At 53.8% G+C, this 22500-nt stretch overlaps 1 protein-coding gene across 3 annotated transcripts in view; it reads left to right on the top strand.

Moving 5' to 3' along the window:
* The first annotated feature begins 16045 nt into the window (after nucleotides 1-16045).
* Nucleotides 16046-22500, top strand: part of LOC144734757 (uncharacterized) — a 73515-nt gene continuing 67060 nt past the window's right edge. For 2 of the 3 annotated variants that reach the window (XM_078617117.1, XM_078617115.1), the window contains exon 1: nucleotides 16046-16548. The gene's annotated coding sequence lies outside the window, so the exon portion shown is untranslated. Of the gene's footprint in view, nucleotides 16555-22500 lie in introns of all 3 variants that reach the window. The other variant, XM_078617116.1, reaches the window with a different exon arrangement.

The raw sequence follows: 22500 nt of genomic DNA, 5'->3' as shown, positions 1-22500 counted from the left end.
TCAATCGAAACGATTTAAAGGTGCATAGCTTCCACTGGCTTCCTAATGTCGGAAGGAGAGAGCGTTCCAGACGGACGCACATCCGTGGATGGCTTCACAGTCGCCAAGCGCATGGAGCGTGGCAGATTTGACGTCGTCCAGTCTGAGACGGAGACGAATAACGACGCTTGCTCCTGGAGAGGAAACCGACTTTGATTTTCTTACAAATGTGTTCCACGTGAGCTTTGAAGGAAATTTTGGGGAAATTCGGATAACCCCCAGTGAATCAAAATGCTTCGGCCAAACATTACCACGGAAATCCGTGACACCTGTGGGAGGGGGGAACGTTTCCCAAGCATTTCCCCACAATTTTTATTTCATTATCTAATTTTCCTGCAAACGTCACCAAATGAATATACATCGCAGAATCGCTGGGCACAGGACCCAAATGATCCCAAACAATGCTATGCGGCCAGCAATACAGAGCACTGTTGTTGAGTTGTAACGGATCAGAGTGTAACACGTTTTCTCGAACGTAATGAATCCCATTGAGTTTGGTTTTCCAGCCAAGGCGAACATCAGTGGCAAGCGACATAAGAAACCAATATGAACCAACACTGGCTTGCGTCCGTCACACCAGTTACCTGCTCTCTCAGCGGCGGTCAGTCATCTCCTTATTGCTCTTCTATCGCTACTACTGCTACCGTGGTTACTGTTCCTGTGAGCGTCATGTATTGATTCCTACACCTGGGTTTAGATCTCTGTCTGCCAGACACTCACCATGTCGTCTCATTCGTCATCACACTGTGTTCAACCACCACCTCATTGCAGGTCACACCAACACACTCAATCACTCACTCACCCATCCATCCACATTGTGTCCCACCACCTCACTGCAGGTCACACCAACACACTCAATCACTCACTCACCCATCCATCCACATTGTGTCCCACCAATTCACTGCAACACACTCACTAAAGCACTCACTCACACACCCGGTAACTGCTGGAGGATTATTCCCCAGAAGGCCAAATCTACTAACCACTCCTAAACCAACCGCGTCTACCCAAGACACGTGTGGACAAAAAAGCAGTCGGCACTGTCCATCCTCTCAATTCACATTGAAGGATACTCACAGGCCAAGGCTGACATTCCGGCGGTCACATCAGAGGAGTATGACATTGTACGCTTCCGGGAGACACACAAAGGTCCCAATTACCCCCGCCTAACCGTTGAGGGGAAAGCACTCATTGCTGAAATTAGACGGAAACAGTGCGGGTTTGGTAAGACCCGACCTGGACATTGAGAAAGTGCGTGCCAACACAAACGAGAACAACATCGAATCCATCACTCTTCCCAGTAACAGCATTGCCTAAACCACCGTCAAGTACTTTCGAGTGGAACATTTTACCGGATGTCAGTATACGCAAGTATAGCCTAGTGATCGGGGACCTCAACTCCCATAGCCCAGCTTGGGGATATGAGGCCAGCAGCAATGACGACACCCTGGTGGAACAATGGGATGATTCGAGTAACGTGACGGTTGCACGTGACGTCAAAAAAAGCCCCCCGACGTCATTCAACAGCAGCCGCTGGAAAAGAAGACACAGCCCAGACATCGGTTCTGCAAGCAGTGCAATTAGCCACATGTGCCGGAAAGCAGTTCTAGAACCACAAAACCTAACACCGCCCTGTAATTATCAAACTATGGTCACCACTAACGGGGCAAAACACTCCGTGTCGCAGACGATTCAACCTAAAAACAAGCCAATTGGATGGCCTTTACAGAGGTGGTGGTGGAATCAATCAGGGACATCACCCACCCATGAGAACTGCAACGATTCCACGGCGGCTGTGAAAATCAGTGCCCGCCGCTCCATCCCACGGCGCTGCCGCAACAAGACACATCCCAGGATTGTCAATCGCAACATCTGAGCTGTACGCTCTCTATGAGAAAGAATTCCATCTCGACCCCTTGTCAGAATCCACCATTGCGTTGGGAGAAGACCTATGATAGACGCCATGGGACTCAGAGCGACACAACGCCCGCAGAGGGACACTTGTGTAACGCCGACATGGCACGTAACAAGCAAGAAAGCCGTGGCGGACGTCACTGCCGAGCCAGCTTGCACAACAACTCATTAACAATGGGAAGCGAAGAAGCCACACCGGAGAACACCGTGTGGCAGTCGGAGAGGGAGAGCTCTGGGGTCAGGCTGTCTCCTGATCGGGGAGGGGTTCGGATTGACAGGGCTGGGGGGGTGGTGGAGCTTGGAAAAACGGAACCAGGTGGCAGAGAGGAAGGAGGGGGGGAAAGGGCATTGTGTGAAAGTGTTTGCGGGAGTGTGAGTCGATCAGCTCGGTAGCCTGATGGATTGGACTCAGATGAGCGCGCCGCGCTGACCCACTGAGAAAGCAAAGTGCGTGACTCAATAACGGGGTCCGCTGGGGCCCGGGTTCCGTTCCGCTTTGTGTCCACTGCGCTGCAGACTTGAGACCGCGCCGACCACGGTGAAACTCCTCCTCGTTCACGGGGAGAGTCAGCCGTGTCGGTGTGTCATCCCAGCAAGCCTCGCCCTGGAGCCAGGAGTGGATCGTCACACAGAGAACGACCCGCCACTGCCGAGAAGTGGCCCTTTCGCGAATGCTGAAGACTGCGGGGAGGAAGGGAGGTGACCACATGAGGGATGTGAGGTTGTCCTTGGACGTTTCATTCAATCTGTTCCCGAACTGGGGACACATTCAAAAGCGTTCGTATTTTAAGAAATCCGTGAAAGCGGTATTGTCGGGTTGTTGTCTGATTGTGTTGTCCGTTGTTGCTGTTACGAGGGTGATTTGGGTTGCTATAATTGCTGGTGATGTTTTCACTTCCCCGGAGAAGTAGCAAACTTGTTACCGTGAAACAATTTAACAACAACAAAAAAATAGGAATTCAAAGTCAACGTCATTATTTTGCAGTATACTGGCAGTGATCCTTGTTGTACTCCGCACAGGGCATAGGGGACGTCGTGTGAAACAGAGGCCCCACCACAAACTAAACCACAGCGGTGCGAGAGCTGAGAGCTCGGGTTTCGGTTGTAGACCGAAACCTCCAAAGCTCATCTCGCAAAAGGACACAGCGTGACACACCCATCGCTGCATTAGACGACCTGACAAGCAACCACCCAAAGACTCAACCGGCCCATCTACTGGGGAAGATCTGACAGCGGCAGAGGCCGACTTAGACAGGGGAAGGCAGCAGGAGTCGACATCCTTGTTGAGACGCTACAACATCGAGGACTTATTCTTTGGTTCTTTTCGGTTAAGTCACGTCTAAAAATAAAATAATAAATTAAAATAAAATAACATATTACGACGTTTCGATTGCAACACAAGCAATCATCATCAGGCATAAAAGAAATAGCAACAAAAATCTAACTAGAAAAAACTATAGACAGACATACAAGCAGACAGACATCACAACGGCACACAGAGAGAGGAGCAAGCTGACAACGCGGCACGTGTGCCGTTGTGATGTCTGTCTGCTTGTATGTCTGTCTATAGTTTTTTCTAGTTAGATTTTTGTTGCTATTTCTTTTATGCCTGATGATGATTGCTTGTGTTGCAATCGAAACGTCGTAATGTTATTTTATTTTAATTTATTATTTTATTTTTAGACGTGACTTAACCGAAAAGAACCAAAGAATAATTCCTGCAGTCACGAAAGCTCCTAAATTAAGATTTAACATCGAGGACCCACTACAAAGCAATGGCTCCTTGACCTATTCGATGACGCGTGTATGACGAGTAAACAGGTAGACCAATGGGTATGGAGGAAGGCAAGAGGCATAGCTCCGCCCCTTTCATCACCAAAAAGCCACGGACCGATCTCCCTCCTTAGCACCACTTACAAACTCTACGAACGTCTTATCCAGCAACGAATGTCACCCCGTGGTAGAGATCTCAAACTCATACGAGACCACGCGGGCCCACCCAACTACTAAATCTCACGCAGCACATCGAAGGTGGCTACCAACAGAACATAATCACCGGCGCTGCATTTGTTGATCTGCCTGCTGCATGTGACACCATTCAACACCGCATTTCCATCTACAAACTGTACCTCATAACTGGCGACCTCGACCTTAGCCAGAGCACGCGTAGCCTCCTAGAGAACAGACGCTGCTACGTGGCACTCGACGGCCAAAAAGTCGATGGCATTCCCAAAAGACTGGCTTACCAGAAGGCAGTGTGGCTCGCCACACAATATCGACACTAACGATCAGCCACTTGCTACTGAATCTCAGCAGTTCATCGATGCTGACGACCTCTGTATCACCACACAGCAGAGGAATTTCGAGAACGCAGAGAAGACCCTGGAGAGGGCACTGCACGAGATGTCAAGATGCTCCCTAAGTAATCATCTCAAACCCAACCCGAGTAAAACCCAAATCTGTGCCTTCCACCGGAGCAACTGGGATGCAGTGTGACACCTCAATGTCACTTGGGGAGGCCAGAGCCTCGAGCACCAGTCACCCAGTGTACCTCGGGGTAACACGTGATCGTACTCTCGGCTACAAAGAGCACAACTTTAAACACCCAAGCCAAGGTCGGCACACGAAACAACGTTCTGCGAAAGCTCGCAAAGAATCAAAGTGGGGAGCACATCCATCCCCTCTAGGCACCACCACCACCACCACCACCTTGGCACTTTGTCTCTCTGTGTCTGAGTGTGTACGCTCCACCTGGGGACGCTCAACCCACAGTAAACGTGTCGACTCCGCCCTAAATGACGCGCGCAGAATCGTAACAGGCTGCCGGAGAGCCACCCCTGTCCCCTGCCTATATTGCCCTACCTGGCGTAGTGCCCCCTAACATCAGGAGAAGAGTGCCAGGTGACCACGAGCAGGAAGTCCCAGAGTGGGACATCCGTCATCCGCTACGTGGCCGTGAGCCAGCACCACCGTCGTCTGCCATCGAGAAACAGCTCCACTGCGCTCCACTGTGCTCCACTGCGCTCCACTGTGCTCCACTGTGCTCCACTGTGCTCCACTGCGCTCCACTGTGCTCCACTGTGCTCCACTGTGCTCCACTGTGCTCCACTGCGCTCCACTGTGCTCCACTGAGCACATCACCGGGATCTGCCACGAACTTCCCCCTGGCAAAGAGAATGGGAAAGATGAAGCTGAAAAAACTGCCGAGTGGAGCCGGCGAGGAATCATCCCCCAGGGAAGAGCTCCCGTCTGGCTCCAACTCCAAACGGCTCACATGGCAGAGCCTGAACAGACTGACGGTGGGTTTCTGCAGATGCAACTCTCTCGTGAAATCACGGGGGGGGGGGGGGGCAAGCTTCTGCGCAACCGAACAATGTGCTTGTCAGAAGAATCAAAACCTTGGATCATCTCCGTAGATGCCCTGCAGCACCACAATCCATTCCTCAGGATTTGGAAATGCCAAAATCAGAAGCGGTGGCCTCTGCAAAATATTGGCAAAAGACCATATAGGTTGGACAAGAGACACGACACGAAATAAGACCTCACTGTAGGTCATGACAACACACTCGGACACTCACTCACTCACTAACTCACTAACTCAACAACAACCGCCATTCGCCACTAAGTGGCGGTGACGTCACCACGACGCTTGTGCCAGGCCATGTGCACCCTGAGGCCACGTGAAGTGTCGAACGCCCGCTGGCAGGAGGTCACGGGGCAGACCCAGGTGCCACGGGTCGACTGACCGAGATGACCGAGATGACTGGCTGATGCACCACCTGTGCCCCAGACTGTGCCAACTTGCTGTGCTTTAGCCACCCGGCGCTCCGCTCGTTGTTGTGAGCGTCGCTCCTCCGCCCTCCGTTGTTGTTGGAGGGCGACTGCCTCCAACTGCCCAGTAGCGTCCTTCACGAGCCTCCTCCACTGAGGCCGATCTTGACACCGCTGGTACCAGTCATCGGCAAGTCCACTCAGCTCCACATCCTCCTGTACCACATCACTCCATCTCTTCTCTAGCCCGTGCCGCGCCCGTTTAGCCCCCTCGATCCGGCCGAACAAAAGCTGTTTAGGCATGCGGTGGCTGGGCATGCGGGCTACATGACCCAGCCAACGCAGCCTTGCCTGCCGGAGGAGCTCACTGATGGGACTTTGCCCAGATCTTTCAAGGACTTGTGAGCTCCTCACACAATCCAGCCTGGTTAAACCCAGGATGGATCCTAGGCAGGCCAGCCTAATTGTTTCCAACCGGCGAAGATGCTCCACTAGGGGGGTCCACGTTTCGCAAGCGTAGAGAAGGGAGGGAATGACCGTGGCCGAGAAGACCTGAAGCTTCGTGCGGAGCGACAGACCAGGTAGCTTCCACACAGCGTTACGCAACCGATGAAAAGATATTGCCGCTCGACTGATTCGGAGTGAGACCTCTGCTGATGAACTGGAGCCGGTCATAAGCACACTGCCCAGGTATGGGAAACTCTCCACTCTCTCCACAACTGCCCCATCACCGATTGGGAGTTGTGGGGGTGGAGTGCCCGATGGTACAAAATACCCAGGCAGGTGCTTAGTTTTGGTGGGGCTGATGGTAAGGCCCCACCTCTTAGTGGCACACTCCAGTCTCAGCAGCAGCGTCTCCAACTCCTCTTCTGAATGAGCAGCTATTACCAAATCATCGGCATACATAACGTGGTTGACCAATAGGGAGCCATCCCTTGATCGCACCCGGGAATCGATCAGCCTCCCATTATATCTGTACCAAATGGTAATTCCCCCGGTACAGCTATTGAAGGCTTCACGAACTACGCAGTCGAAATAGATGTTAAATAATGTGGGAGCCAGAGGACATCCCTGTCGCACCCCAAGGTGTACAGGGAAAGGCTCCGACTCCCGGCCACGTAGTTTTACCCGGGCCCGCTCACCATCATGAAGGTCCTTAATGATCGTGAGCAGAGGGTCAGAGACTCCGAAAGCACGAAAAACAACCCAGAGCCCAGTCCTACTGATGGTATCATAGGCCTTGACCAGGTCAATAAAGCAGAGATGTAGGTCTTTTTGGAATTCCCTACACCTCTGCTGTAGCAGACGGACAGAAAATATGGCATCTGTGCAGGACCGCCCTTTTCTGAAGCCGCATTGGGGCTCCGCAAGCCTCTCCTCAGCGTGCCTAGCAAGGCGATGTTGAATAATCCTTGCCAGGACCTTACCCGGCACACTGAGGAGTGAGATGCCCCTGTAGTTGTTACAGTCGGTACGGTCCCCCTTCTTAAAGAGGGGGACCACCAGGGCATCCTTCCAGTCCTGCGGAACCCGTCCAGTGGTCCAGACTGTTGTTATGATGTCATATAGGGCAGTCTGTGCACAAACGCCACCCTCCCTCAGCATTTCGCTTGGGAGATCATCTCTGCCCGGTGCCTTCCCTGGTCTCAGACTCCGGATCGCCCTCAGTACTTCCTCAACAGCTGGTACCTCAGCCAGCCACTCACAGGGGGTGACCTCTTCCAATATTTGAGGCACCGCAGCCTCAGAAGGGTTATCCCCACTTTGTGCCATGATGTTTTCCTGGCTGAGAGATTTTCCCTCCCCCAGGACCTCACAGAAATGCTCAGCAAATCTGCAAACCTGTTCCTGGGGGTCGGAGATTGGATCACCGTTTTTTCCTCTAATGATGGTAATAGGTGTGGCGCTGCAGGTTACTTTTTTGATGGAGTTAAATAGTGATTTGTGATCGCGGGCCACTGAGGCAGACTCCATCTCCTCAGCAACCCGCGACCACCACCCATTCTTACAGCGCCTTACGGCTCTCCGAACCTCCGAGCGAAGGCTGCGGTAAACCTCCTCATTCTCTGACGTGGGATGCTGTAGGCGATGAGAGTGGGCCTGTCGCTTTTTCTCAATTAACCTGAACACCTCCTCCGTCAGCCATGGTTTCTGGGGAGGTCTGGACCGCGTACCCAAAGCAGCCATTGCAGCTGCATGAGTCACAGTCTTAAACCTCGCCCATTTACCCTCGACATCAGGTGGAGTGGGGGACGATGCCAACCCCAGCTGCAAGCAATGATGAAATTCTCGCTTGCAACTTTCATCAGCTAGCTGAGACCAGGCCACTTTTGGTTGGAATGGGGTCCTGGGTGTACACCCACCACCGGAGTGGAAAAATGGCAGGCGCATCTTACAGATGACTAGTCGATGGTCAGAGGGCAGATCAGCTCCACGGTAGGTCCTGGTGTCAAGGACATGGGCTCGCATCCGCTGGTCTGTCACTATGTAGTCCAGCAGATGTTCTTGCTTGGACCCGGCATGCATCCATGATGTTGTGTGGATGCGCCGATGCCGGAAGAGCGTGTTGGTAATTACAAGCCCATGGGCTGCACAAAAATCTAGCAGCCTCCTACCGTTGTTGTTGAGCTGATCTGGCCCATGCCTTCCAATCACTCCAGACCAGGTGCCAGCATCATGACCAACTCGGGCATTGAAGTCACCCAACAAGATGACTCTGTCCCGAGTGGCCACTTTAGCCAGCACCTGTGACAGGAGGTCATAGAAAGCGTCTGACTCATCGGCTTTGCCTGCATCCCTCCACGGATGTTCGTCTTCGGTGGGGGCATAAGTAACCACGACCACCACTCCTCGCCTCTGGTTGATGGGAAGTCGGGCCCAAAGTATCCTGGGGCTTACAGCTTCCCACACCTCACCGCCACGCTCCCACGCCCCCTTCATTCTTTTGTTCAGAAGAAGAGCCACACCCTGTTGTTTGGCAGTCTCCTGCCCCGAGTAGAGGACTGTCTACCCCTCATGGTGGCAGGAGCCAGAACCGGTCCACCGGACCTCCTGAATGCCACAGAGATCCAGGCGGTACCGGTCCAGCTCCCGACAGAGGAGTGGCAGCCTCTCCTCCGCAGTGAGCGTTCGAACATTCCACGTGGCCATCCGCAATGGTTTTTCGTTGTTTCTGGAGGAGCCCCGAGGGTGAAAATTCAATCTCCTGGCTCCGCCAAATGGGGTTTGGCCAGGAGACGTCATAAAAGCCTGACCCCCCGGGGCCTCCGGCACAAGCTTATTAATTACAGGTTTATGTTTAATTCGTAGCTTAGTGGTGGTTAATTGAAGGTGGAGGGGTTACCAGCCCCTCGCACCCGTCCAGAGCCCCCGTTTAGCCACTGTGGTGGTCACAGACGCCATGAGGGGAGAGGCCAATGGGCATTGGGCCCTCCCCCCACAGCACTGCCCACGACAGTGTTGCCCGTCCGGCACCGCGAGGAGGTAGGAGGTTGTTTTGCCGGACTCTCACTAACTCACACACTAACTCACCCATCCACGTTGTGTTCAACCACCTCACTGTAGGTCATGACAACTCACTCACTAACTCACTCACTCACTAACTCACTAACTCACTCACTAACTCACTAACTCACTCACTCACTAACTCACTCACTAACTCCCTCACTAACTCACTAACTCACTCACTAACTCACTCACTAACTCACTCAATAACTCACACACTAACTCACCCATCCACGTTGTGTTCAACCACCACCTCACTGCAGGTCACAACAACCAACTCAGTCACTCGATTCCTGAAGTTCTTATAATGAACCTTACTCTTAGTCAAGTAACTACTCAACTCTCATCTGTTATCTACAACTTGAATAATGCTGTTGGTTGCTGGCCGCTTGTCGTGTTATGCCTGGAACCAGCAACCGTGATTTACAATAACAATGACAGTGTGCCGGTACCGTGACTGTTTGGTGACGGATTGGCGAGGCCTTCAGCCAGGAGTGGATCGTGAACTGATCACTGCTGGAAGAAGGAAAGCATCGCTTTGCTGCCACTCGAGAAATATTCTGGCACATCGGCCATAGTTTATTTATGAATGATGTCAACTTGACAGACTGCACCGCCTACGGCCGCTGTCGTAGAGAGAGAGGATGACTCAGAGGCGTGAGGAGGAACCACAGCTGAGCAGGGATGACGGCAATTGCCCAAGCTCTGCAGTCTTTTATATATATATATGTTTGAGGTGTTATTGGCCAATGACTGAGCCCGTAGAGCCATAGACCACCGAGGGAGGGGAGGGGTGGAATGGGAGGGTGTCGGTGATGGAATCGGTGCCTGAGAATCCCGCAAGACCCCTCCCCCGATCGGTAGCAAATCAGGGAGCTTAAGGCCCCGGGGTGGGTGGCAAAACCAGGATGGGAGAGGCAGAGGGATTGTAGGAGCAGGCTGGCAGAGGACGAGCTGAAGGGTGGACGAGCTGGGGGGTGGACGAGCAGGGGGTGGAGGTGTGTGGAAGAACTGGAAGACGTCAGGTTCCTCTGGAATTCACAACTTATGGGATCGAGTGCCATCGTGCCGGGCTCGCCAGGTGGAGGCACCCCAGAAATTATCCTCTAAGCCCAGCCAAACCTGGGGTGAGCGAATAAATGTTGCACAGTCCGTGTCGTTTTGTTATCTGCTGTCGGTGTGGAACTCCATCCCTTTGCAAATCCGCAACATCAAATGCACTCTGACTTTTAACAAACATCTAAAGGCCTCTCTATATCTGTTGGGTCAGGGCTTTCGAGCAGCCCTGAGCTTAGCTCCACGCCTCTGAGTTGTTGGCTTGCCTGCAGTTAATTACTCTATTGTTGGTGTTGCGTTGTGTGTATGTGTGAGTGCTGGTGTTGGACAGGTAGCTGACTCTGAGAGGGCTCTTCCCGACCGACAGGCCCTCGGTGTAGAAACCTTCCCTGCCGCCAGCGAGGAGGTGCACAGGATCTTCACCCCGGGGGACCGTCTCCCCGAGCCGAGGGAAGGCTGCGCGACCTCGGGTGGAGCGGCGATGTGTGGGTGCGTGTCCGTGGGGCGAGGGGACGAATTTAGGGCACGTTCAGGCCGCCACGCGCAGAGGGACCGCCGCTGGGTGACTCGCGTCTTAAACAAAGCGGTTCCCCTCTTGTCGGTGAGAGCAGGCACGGCCCCGATGTAACCACGCACGCGTTGCGGTCTTCCGCTGCACCTCCGATTTGCAAGGTTGGCTACGTGCGGTGCGAAAGATGTTCAATGTACATGTGGTTTCAGTTTCATTTATTAGGTGTAGCCCTGTGAGCCATGAGGCTCTTGACTCGGGTGCAACCGCAACAAACAAATCATGTGAGGTGTCGTAACAGAAACATCCAGGAAAAACCAGTAAAAATCTTCCAGAAAAAAGCACCGTATATCAACGCTGAGTGCAAAATCCCAATGGGATGCAAGTCGAACAATAACCGACACCCGACAGGGGAGTCTTCCACAAACATCAGTCTTCAATTCCTCTTTTTAAGGATTCCCTTCACTCCAAGCGTGTCGAGCTCTCGCGTTTCCCCCCACACCCGCTCATAAATCCCACAATCCCCTCTCTCGAAGGTTTCGTGACCCACTTTCCCTCCAGCCAATCACCTTCCACTCCGTTTCCCGCTCTTTCCATTTTGTATTTTTACCTCCAATCCCCTTCAAGTTCCCTGCCTCTAACCAAATCCTTTTCCAGGCCCGTTAGGTACCGATCAGAGGAGTTTTATTTGTACTTGATCCGTGTCACGTGGTGTCCACCACGTCAGGTGAGTATCGTTGGTAGTGATCCAAACTCGACACGTGCATCCGCCGCTAGAGGCTGCGGTTGTGCTCATGCCCCACCTGTAGCGATACACGCACATATATACATGCCCACACGCAGATAATAGCATAGATAGATACCGCAACCACAGGTGCTCGTCGCGACGAAGTGGCGGTGACGGTACATTGACGCTTGTACCAGGCTAGGTGCACCTTGAGGCCATGTGAAGTGTCGAAGACTCACCGGCAGGAAACGAAGCAAGTTTCTGGTAACATATGGGGGCAAGTGCTCTTCGCGAGCACCTATGAAGGCCGGCACGGCACACGAGGGGGTAGATGGCCAGCACCATGCCCGTCCACCTTTGTCTCCCCAGTGGCGATGTTTACATACCGCACCAGGTAATAATTTGAGGCTGAGTCGACCTAAGGGAGGCCCAGGACCGGTTGAGATATAATCGTCACTGGTACATACACGCACGGACACACACACACACATATACACGCACGGACACACACACACATATACACGCACGGACACACACACACACATATACACGCACGGACACACACACACATATACACGCACGGACACACACATATACGGGGAGCGATCCACCTACAGCAGGGGCGAGGAACCTGTTTTCTGCCAAGGGCCATTTGGATATCTATAACATCATTAAGTCACCCCTAATGTGATGGCTGGAACTGCTTCTCTTTGGTGAGGCGTGTGATGTTCGCTGGTATTGATGATGTTGCTACTCGCAACTGCTTTTCCAGGTTTGCTCCGAGATTTATTGATTTTCGAGTCCCGCCTGCGGTTGCCTTGGCAGGGCCATACCAAATGATACTGGTAGGAACCACCTGGTTCCACCAGCCCACAGGGGATTATTGTGTCAGTCTGTCCGTCGTGCATCCAAAAATGGGAGGGGTCGGGCTGGGTGGGGAGGGGCTGGGTGGGGAGGGGAGGGGCTGGTCACCCCGTGGTGCCCTTATAAAACTCAACGTTTAACCTACTCACGCCGGCTTGTGCCCGCCCTCACAGTCGGGCATATTTGCGGAATACACCACGCCGCCGTTGACCCTGGCCATTGACCGAGCAACTCAACGTTCCTACCAGCTCCCTCCGCAGGAATGTGTTTTCGCGGGCCTTATACGGCCCGCGGGCCGCACGTCCCCCACCCCTGGTGGTCTACAGAGACACACATCAACCGACCATCGCACGGGCGCTTCCTGTTCAACGAGGGGGGGGGGGGTGGAATCACGACCGCCTGCGTGAGGTCGCGAGGTGCTGCGCACTGATGTGTTGTTCACCAGCCGAGGTGGACGACGACGAGCCCGGGGCAGGGGCAGGGGGAGGGGGAGCCCCCAGGGGCCTCCCCGCCCCCCACCCGCTCCCCACACTTCCCAACGACACTCGCTGCAGGGCGCCACCTCCACTGCTCCAGGATGGCCCGAGAGAGGGGGGGGCTACCCCCGTGTGCAGGGGCGAGCCGCTGCCAGCCGGCCCCAGGGCGAGCAGCCCCGACGCACTTTAGGGGAAAAGGCACCGAGGAAGAGATGGAGACGTGGGGGGGGGGGGGGTTGCGCGATGCGCGCCCCCCCCCCCTGAGTCGTCGTCGGAGACTTTGCGACCACGACGCACGAGGAGGAGGCAGAGGCGGCGGCTTGGGGGGTGGGGGCCCGGGCCGGTGCTCGGGTCGAGCCGCTTCACCAATTCCCGTCGCCCTGCTCGCGTCCACTGTGCATGGAGCATGACAGACGCGTACACGTGGGAGGAAACGGGAGCACGTGGGGGGGGGAGGGCAAAGCCGACGCGTGCCTGCGAGAGGGAGAGAAACATTCCATCCCATGTAGGCGGAGCGCGTGGAGTCAGTCCACACTTTGGTGTCCTGAATTCCCCTGGCGAGCCGAGCTACAGCTCCCCTCGAGTTCCAGGACCACCTTTGTGTGATCACCGTGGGACCTTTCTTGGCAGTACCAAAGTATAAGATTAGGTTTTAACCTTTCCGGCAATACAACGGGAGATGTTATGATGTTCAAACACCAAACAGAAACGTTTTGCAAGGAATCATGTCTGCATTGACCACACACTACTCGTGGTGAACATTCAAACGAAAACATGCTCTGGTAATATATGTGTAGTGAGCGACTTCCGAGACATGTGGTGTAGAGAGCTTCGTAGTTTCTACATCACTAGACCTCCTTTGCCAGTACCAACATATAATAATAATAATAGGGGTTTCCCCTATTTTATTGCCAGAAAAAAGGGGGAAAATCCTATTATTATAGTTTCTTAGTTATTCTCACAGCGGGCACAACACGGGGCGTGATACAGAACGTATCAACCTGGCGACACAGAGCCGACCCTTCTACGCTACCCCATCGTCGGCGTCTAACTACACAGCCGTCTGACTCGCGTAGCGACGACGCCGGTGAGCGTCGTGCAGAGGATCGGCCACGCGGCCGGAAGACGAAGAGAGACGCCGCAGCCAGGACCCGCAACAGCCCGAACCTCTGGTTCCGTCTCCCGTCTAAACCTCCCAGCGTGTCCAAGCCTCCCCCCCGCAGCTTCCCGACTGACTCCGCCTTTCACCTTGACCCCAGATACACCCCTCAGGCGGACAGGTAGCACCATGTCATTACATTGCATTGTGTTTAAAACTCAGTGGTCTACACCAGACAGCCTTCTTGCCTGAACAACTCTGTAACTACCCGTCAATAACGTTTCACCGGGACTACCTCACCCTGACTGAAAACCAGTAACTGTGCCATTCAAATTCACATCAATCACTTCACTGAGGCATACCTGTTGAAATTTGGAAAACACACGAACCAGTTAACCACTTCAGATATCATTAATGTAAAATAACTCTCCTAAACCCTCTGATAATATGGCAAAGTATTTAATGGTTATTGCCCTGATGCATGGCTCATCTGTGCACACCTGCATTGTACAAAATATCGTTTAAACCTCCTGTGTCCGTGTCTCTTTCTCCATCTCCAACATATTTGAAAACGTTATTCCCCCTCCCTATGTATGATTTTCATCTCTACGCTTCCGTCCCATCGCCCATCAGCTCCCCCGGGGCCCAGCAGACTCCGTCAGCCCGGATCGTCTTCTCTCCAGCTCTCTAGGAATTTGTTTTTTTTCAGGCGAGGTCGGGCTCCCACGTGGCATGAAGGCCGCAGCTCCCTGTCCAGGAGCAGTAGTGTCCTTCACGAGCCTCCTCCACAGAGGCCGATCTTGACACCGCTGGTACCAGTCATCAGCAAGTCCACTCAGCTCCACATCCTCCTGTACCACATCACTCCATCTCCTCTCTAGCCCGTGCCGCGCCCGTTTAGCCCCCTCGATCTGGCCGAACAAAAGCTGTTCAGGCATGCGGTGGCTGGGTATGCGGGCTACATGACCCAGCCAATGCAGCCTTGCCTGCCGGAGGAGCTCACCGATGGAACTTTGTCCAGATCTTTCAAGGATTTGTGAGCTCCTCGCACAATCCAGCCTGGTTAAACCCAGGATGGATCGTAGGCAGGCCAGCCTAAATGCTTCTAACCGGCAAAGATGTTCTATTAGGGGGGGTCCACGTTTCACGAATGACATCTTTTCACTGGCTGCGTAACGCTGTGTGGAAGCTACCTGGTCTGTCACTCTACACGGAGCTTCGGGTCATGACCGTGGCCAAGAAGACCCGAAGCTTCGTGTGGAACAACAGACCAGGTAGCTTCCACACAGCGTTACGCAGCCGGTGAAAAGATAATGCCGTTCGACTGATTCAGAGTGAGACCTCTGCTGTAAAACCGGAGCACACTGCCCGGGTATGGGAAACTCTCCACTCTCTCCACAACTGCCCCATCACCAATTGGCAGTTGTGGGGGTGAAGTGTCTAATGGCACAAAATACACAGACAGGTGCTTAGTTTTTGGCAGTGCTGATGCTATTATCACTCTTCTCGTTATTATGTTCTGACCGTCTTTGTGCGTGACAGACGGGCTGACATTTCCCGTGACGCCGAGTTTGCCTTTCCTTCGGTTGTAGAAATAAAAGTGTATTAAATAAATTATTATTTCCGTATCCTTATGCCCAACCCAACCACAAGCCCTCCCCTCGCCCCATCGCTCCACCTTCACCCGGCACGCAGCATCATCACGAACGCGGGGGTTTCCTTTCGTTTGTAGAAGAGAGCGCGCGGTTACCGAGACCGCCAGAGACGCGGAGCAGAGGCGCAGAGAGCGAGGGCGAGATACACGCAGCAGAGTTACACACACACAGAGACACGCACACACAGACACACACAGACACACACACAGAGAGACACACACACAGAGAGATATACAGCGAGAGTTATACACGTAGTTATATATACACAAACACAGACACACACAGAGACACGCACAGAGACACACGCACACAGAGACACGCAGCAGAGTAACACACACACACAGAGAGATATACAGCGAGAGTTATACACATAGTTATATATACACAAACACACACAGAGACACGCACACAGAGACACACGCACACAGAGACACGCAGCAGAGTTACACACACACACAGAGAGATATACAGCGAGAGTTATACACATAGTTATATATACACAAACACAGACACACACAGAGACACGCACACAGAGACACACACACAGAGAGATATACAGCGAGAGTTATACACGTAGTTATATATACACAAACACAGACACACACAGAGACACGCACAGAGACACGCACACAGAGACCCGCGTACACAGAGACACGCACAGAGACACGCACACACACAGAGACACGCACACACACAGAGACACACACACAGAGAGACACACACAGAGACACACAGACACAGACACACAGAGGCACACACAGACAAACAGACACACAGACACAGAGACACACACAGAGATACGCACGGCGAGACTCGCGACCGAAGGGATTTCGCCACTCGACGCCCTCGCCCGCGATGGAACTCTCCCGGCCACAGCTCGGAGGCTAAGGGGGGGGGGGCATCCACCGCCAGGCGGCGACAGCGAGCAGGCAAAGGTAAAGGTAAAGGCGCCGCACGGGGGCCCCTCTCTTCTCGCGCGCGGCGGCCGTGCGCGACATTTGTCCACTTCTGGATGGCGACGTCGACGGGAGGCGTCGCGCCCCCTCTGATGGTGCAGCAGCCGCTGCAGCCGCTGCAGCGGCAGCAGCAGCTGTAGCAGCTGCGGCGACGCGGCACCGGGCATGGCACCGCGTGGTCGTTCCGTGGACGTCTCTGTGTGTCTGTGTGTGACTGTCGTGCTAACACACACACGGCGCGTACTAACACACGGTGCGTACTAACACACACACAGCAACACACGCACACAGCAACACACACACACACACAGCAACGCACACACACAGCAACACACACAGCAACACACAGCAACTCACAGCAACACACACACACACAGCAACACACACACACAGCAACACACACACACAGCAACAAACAGACACAGCAACACACACAGCAACACACAGCAACTCACAGCAACACACACACACAGCAACACACACACACAGCAACACACACACACAGCAACACACACAACAACACACAACAACACACACACAGCAACACACACACACAGCAACACACACACACAGCAACAAACAGACACAGCAACACACACAGCAACACACAGCAACTCACAGCAACACACACACACAGCAACACACACACACAGCAACACACACACACAGCAACACACACACACAGCAACACACACAACAACACACAACAACACACACACAGCTACACACACACACAGCAACACACAGCAACACACACAACAACACACAACAACACACACACAGCTACACACACACACAGCAACACACACACAGCAACACACACACACAGCAACACACACACACAGCAACACACACAACAACACACAACAACACACACACAGCTACACACACACACAGCAACACACACACAGCAACACACACACACAGCAACACACAGTAGCAGCAGCAGCAGCAATCATCACCGTGCGGGCAGAATAACGGTGCCACGTGCCACCCGAGTGACGGCTGCCGCTGGGGGTGCCCCTCGAGACGCGTGGGCGATGTGCAGCTTTGGGCTGGACCCTTATCCACAACACAACTCACCATCATCGCCGGCATCGCCATTGATAACCATTGATAACCATTGATAACCATTGATAACCATTGCGATCTGCTCACATTCCCCATGCGGCACTCTCCGAGCGCGTGTTTGTTTCTGTTTCGTTTGTTGTTGGAACTTTCTGACTCTGTGAAGAAACGAGCTTTATGGCTCTTCGGATTCTGATTGTGCTCGACCACACACAGTCACACGCGGGGCTCGATTCCGACCCTGACACCTGCTGCTGTATACTTGGAGTTTGCGTGTCTCTCTCTCTCTCATCATCATCTCGGTGGCTAGGAGATGTTGACTACATCGCCTGGTGTGCAGGAGGTCGTGGGTTCGATCCCAACCCTGACGCCTGCTGCTGTATATTTGGAGTCTGCGTCTCTCTCCCCGTGGTCGCGTGGAGTTTTTCTCTGGGTCCTCCGGTTTCCCCCCCTCCACATTTAGAATCAACATCGCGGCGTTTCGAGTTAGTTGGCTGCTGCTATCAATGTTCACGCGATGATGACGATGATGACGACGATGATGATGACGATGATGATGATGACGATGATGAGCCACTTGATTGAGCTGCTATCAATAGTGATGTCCAGGTCGCTTCTGAACAAGAGTTATATACAGAACTCAGTTGGGGCCTTACATGGTCCAAAAAGCATTGTTTAGTTTCGGGTTTAAATACGTAGGCCTTCGCGACCAATATCATCCATAACATGGGTTGTTTGGGTGAGAGCGCGTAAATAAAAATGCGTCGTTAAACTCGCCACCACTCGACACAGCCAACTGGTAAGTGGATTGTCACGTAAACAGAACGTGGCCAATTCGTCACGAGTACAGCAACACCGCCGGTGTGTGGAGAGCGCACACACGCGTGGTAAACACACGCGCGTGGTAAACACACGCGCGTGGTAAACACACGCGCGTGGTAAACACACGCGCGTGGTAAACACACGCGCGTGGTAAACACACGCGCGTGGTAAACACACGCGCGTGGTAAACACACGCGCGTGGTAAACACACGCGCGTGGTAAACACACGCGCGTGGTAAACACACGCGCGTGGTAAACACACGCGCGTGGTAAACACACGCGCGTGGTAAACACACGCGCGTGGTAAACACACGCGCGTGGTAAACACACGCGCGTGGTAAACACACGCGCGTGGTAAACACACGCGCGTGGTAAACACACGCGCGTGGTAAACACACGCGCGTGGTAAACACACGCGCGTGGTAAACACACGCGCGTGGTAAACACACGCGCGTGGTAAACACACGCGCGTGGTAAACACACACGCGTGGTAAACACACACGCGTGGTAAACACACGCGTGGTAAACACACACGCGTGGTAAACACACGCGTGGTAAACACACGCGTGGTAAACACACACGCGTGGTAAACACACACGCGTGGTAAACACACGCGTGGTAAACACACGCGTGGTAAACACACACGCGTGGTAAACACACACGCGTGGTAAACACACGCGTGGTAAACACACACGCGTGGTAAACACACACGCGCGGTAAACACACACGCGGTAAACACACACACACGCGCGGTAAACACACGCGCGTGGTAAACACACGCGCGTGGTAAACACACACGCGTGGTAAACACACACGCGTGGTAAACACACGCGTGGTAAACACACACGCGTGGTAAACAAACTCGTGGTAAACACACACACGCGGTAAACACACGCGCGGTAAACACACGCGCGGTAAACACACACGCGTGGTAAACATACACGCGTGGTAAACACACACGCGTGGTAAACACACACGCGTGGTAAACACACGCGTGGTAAACACACACGCGTGGTAAACACACACGCGTGGTAAACACACACGTGGTAAACACACGCGTGGTAAACACACACGCGTGGTAAACACACACGCGTGGTAAACACACACGCGTGGTAAACACACGCGTGGTAAACACACACGCGTGGTAAACACACACGCGCGGTAAACACACACGCGGTAAACACACACGCGTGGTAAACACACACGCGTGGTAAACACACACGCGCGGTAAACACACACGCGGTAAACACACACACACGCGCGGTAAACACACGCGCGTGGTAAACACACACGCGTGGTAAACACACACGCGTGGTAAACACACACGCGTGGTAAACACACACGCGTGGTAAACACACACTCGTGGTAAACACACACGCGTGGTAAACACACTCGTGGTAAACACACACACGCGGTAAACACACGCGCGGTAAACACACGCGCGGTAAACACACGCGCGGTAAACACACTCGTGGTAAACACGCGTGTGTGGTAAACACACGCGGTAAACACACACGCGCGGTAAACACACGCGGTAAACACACACGCGCGGTAAACACACGCGGTAAACACACACGCGCGGTAAACACGCGTGTGTGGTAAACACACGCGGTAAACACACACGCGCGGTAAACACACGCGCGCGGTAAACACACACGCGTGGTAAACACACGCGGTAAACACACACGCGTGGTAAACACGCGTGTGTGGTAAACACACGCGCGCGGTAAACACACACGCGTGGTAAACACACGCGGTAAACACACACGCGTGGTAAACACGCGTGTGTGGTAAACACACGCGGTAAACACACACGCGCGGTAAACACACGCGCGCGGTAAACACACACGCGTGGTAAACACACGCGGTAAACACACACGCGTGGTAAACACGCGTGTGTGGTAAACACACGCGGTAAACACACACGCGCGGTAAACACACGCGCGCGGTAAACACACACGCGCGGTAAACACACGCGGTAAACACACACGCGTGGTAAACACGCGTGTGTGGTAAACACACGCGGTAAACACACACGCGCGGTAAACACACACGCGCGGTAAACACACACGCGCGGTAAACACACGCGCGTGGTAAACACACGCGCGTGGTAAACACACGCGGTAAACACACACGCGCGGTAAACACACGCGGTAAACACACACACGCGTGGTAAACACGCGTGTGTGGTAAACACACGCGGTAAACACACACGCGCGGTAAACACACACGCGCGGTAAACACACACGCGTGGTAAACACACACGCGTGGTAAACACACGCGCGTGGTAAACACACGCGGTAAACACACACGCGCGGTAAACACACACGCGCGGTAAACACACACGCGCGGTAAACACACACGCGTGGTAAACACATGCGCGTGGTAAACACACACGCGCGGTAAACACACACGCGTGGAAAACACACGCGCGTGGTAAACACACACGCGCGGTAAACACACACGCGCGGTAAACACACACGCGTGGTAAACACACGCGCGTGGTAAACACACGCGGTAAACACACACGCGCGGTAAACACACGCGGTAAACACACACGCGTGGTAAACAGGCGTGTGTGGTAAACACACGCGGTAAACACACACGCGCGGTAAACACACACGCGCGGTAAACACACACGCGTGGTAAACACACACGCGTGGTAAACACACGCGCGTGGTAAACACACGCGGTAAACACACACGCGCGGTAAACACACACGCGCGGTAAACACACACGCGTGGTAAACACACACGCGTGGTAAACACACGCGGTAAACACACACGCGCGGTAAACACACACGCGCGGTAAACACACACGCGTGGTAAACACACGCGCGCGGTAAACACACGCTCGGTAAACACACACGCGCGGTAAACACACGCGCGCGGTAAACACACGCGCGTGGTAAACACACACGCGAGGTAAACACGCGTGTGTGGTAAACACACGCTCGGTAAACACACACGCGCGGTAAACACACACGCGCGGTAAACACACGCGGTAAACACACACGCGCGGTAAACACACACGCGCGGTAAACACACACGCGTGGTAAACACGCGTGCGTGGTAAACACACGCGCGTGGTAAACACACGCTCGGTAAACACACACGCGTGGTAAACACACGCGCGCGGTAAACACACGCGCGCGGTAAACACACGCGCGCGGTAAACACACGCGGTAAACACACACGCGTGGTAAACACGCGTGTGTGGTAAACACACGCGGTAAACACACACGCGCGGTAAACACACACGCGCGGTAAACACACACGCGCGGTAAACACACACGCGCGGTAAACACACGCGCGTGGTAAACACACGCGGTAAACACACACGCGCGGTAAACACACGCGGTAAACACACACGCGTGGTAAACACGCGTGTGTGGTAAACACACGCGGTAAACACACACGCGCGGTAAACACACGCGGTAAACACACACGCGCGGTAAACACACGCGGTAAACACACACGCGTGGTAAACACGCGTGTGTGGTAAACACACGCGGTAAACACACACGCGCGGTAAACACACACGCGCGGTAAACACACACGCGTGGTAAACACACACGCGTGGTAAACACACGCGGTAAACACACACGCGCGGTAAACACACGCGGTAAACACACACACGCGTGGTAAACACGCGTGTGTGGTAAACACACGCGGTAAACACACACGCGCGGTAAACACACACGCGCGGTAAACACACACGCGTGGTAAACACACGCGCGTGGTAAACACACGCGCGTGGTAAACACACGCTCGGTAAACACACACGCGCGGTAAACACACGCGCGCGGTAAACACACGCTCGGTAAACACACACGCGCGGTAAACACACACGCGTGGTAAACACGCGTGCGTGGTAAACACACGCGCGTGGTAAACACACACGCGCGGTAAACACACACGCGCGGTAAACACACACGCGTGGTAAACACACGCGGTAAACACACACGCGCGGTAAACACACGCGCGCGGTAAACACACGCGCGTGGTAAACACACGCGGTAAACACACGCGCGCGGTAAAC

Source organism: Lampetra planeri, chromosome 53 (assembly GCF_965212315.1).
Source record: "Lampetra planeri chromosome 53, kcLamPlan1.2.h2, whole genome shotgun sequence".
In the NCBI taxonomy this organism is placed as follows: Eukaryota; Metazoa; Chordata; class Hyperoartia; order Petromyzontiformes; family Petromyzontidae; genus Lampetra; species Lampetra planeri.
The sequence above is the reverse complement of the archived record's forward strand: the minus strand, read 5'-3'. Positions and strand labels throughout refer to the sequence as shown.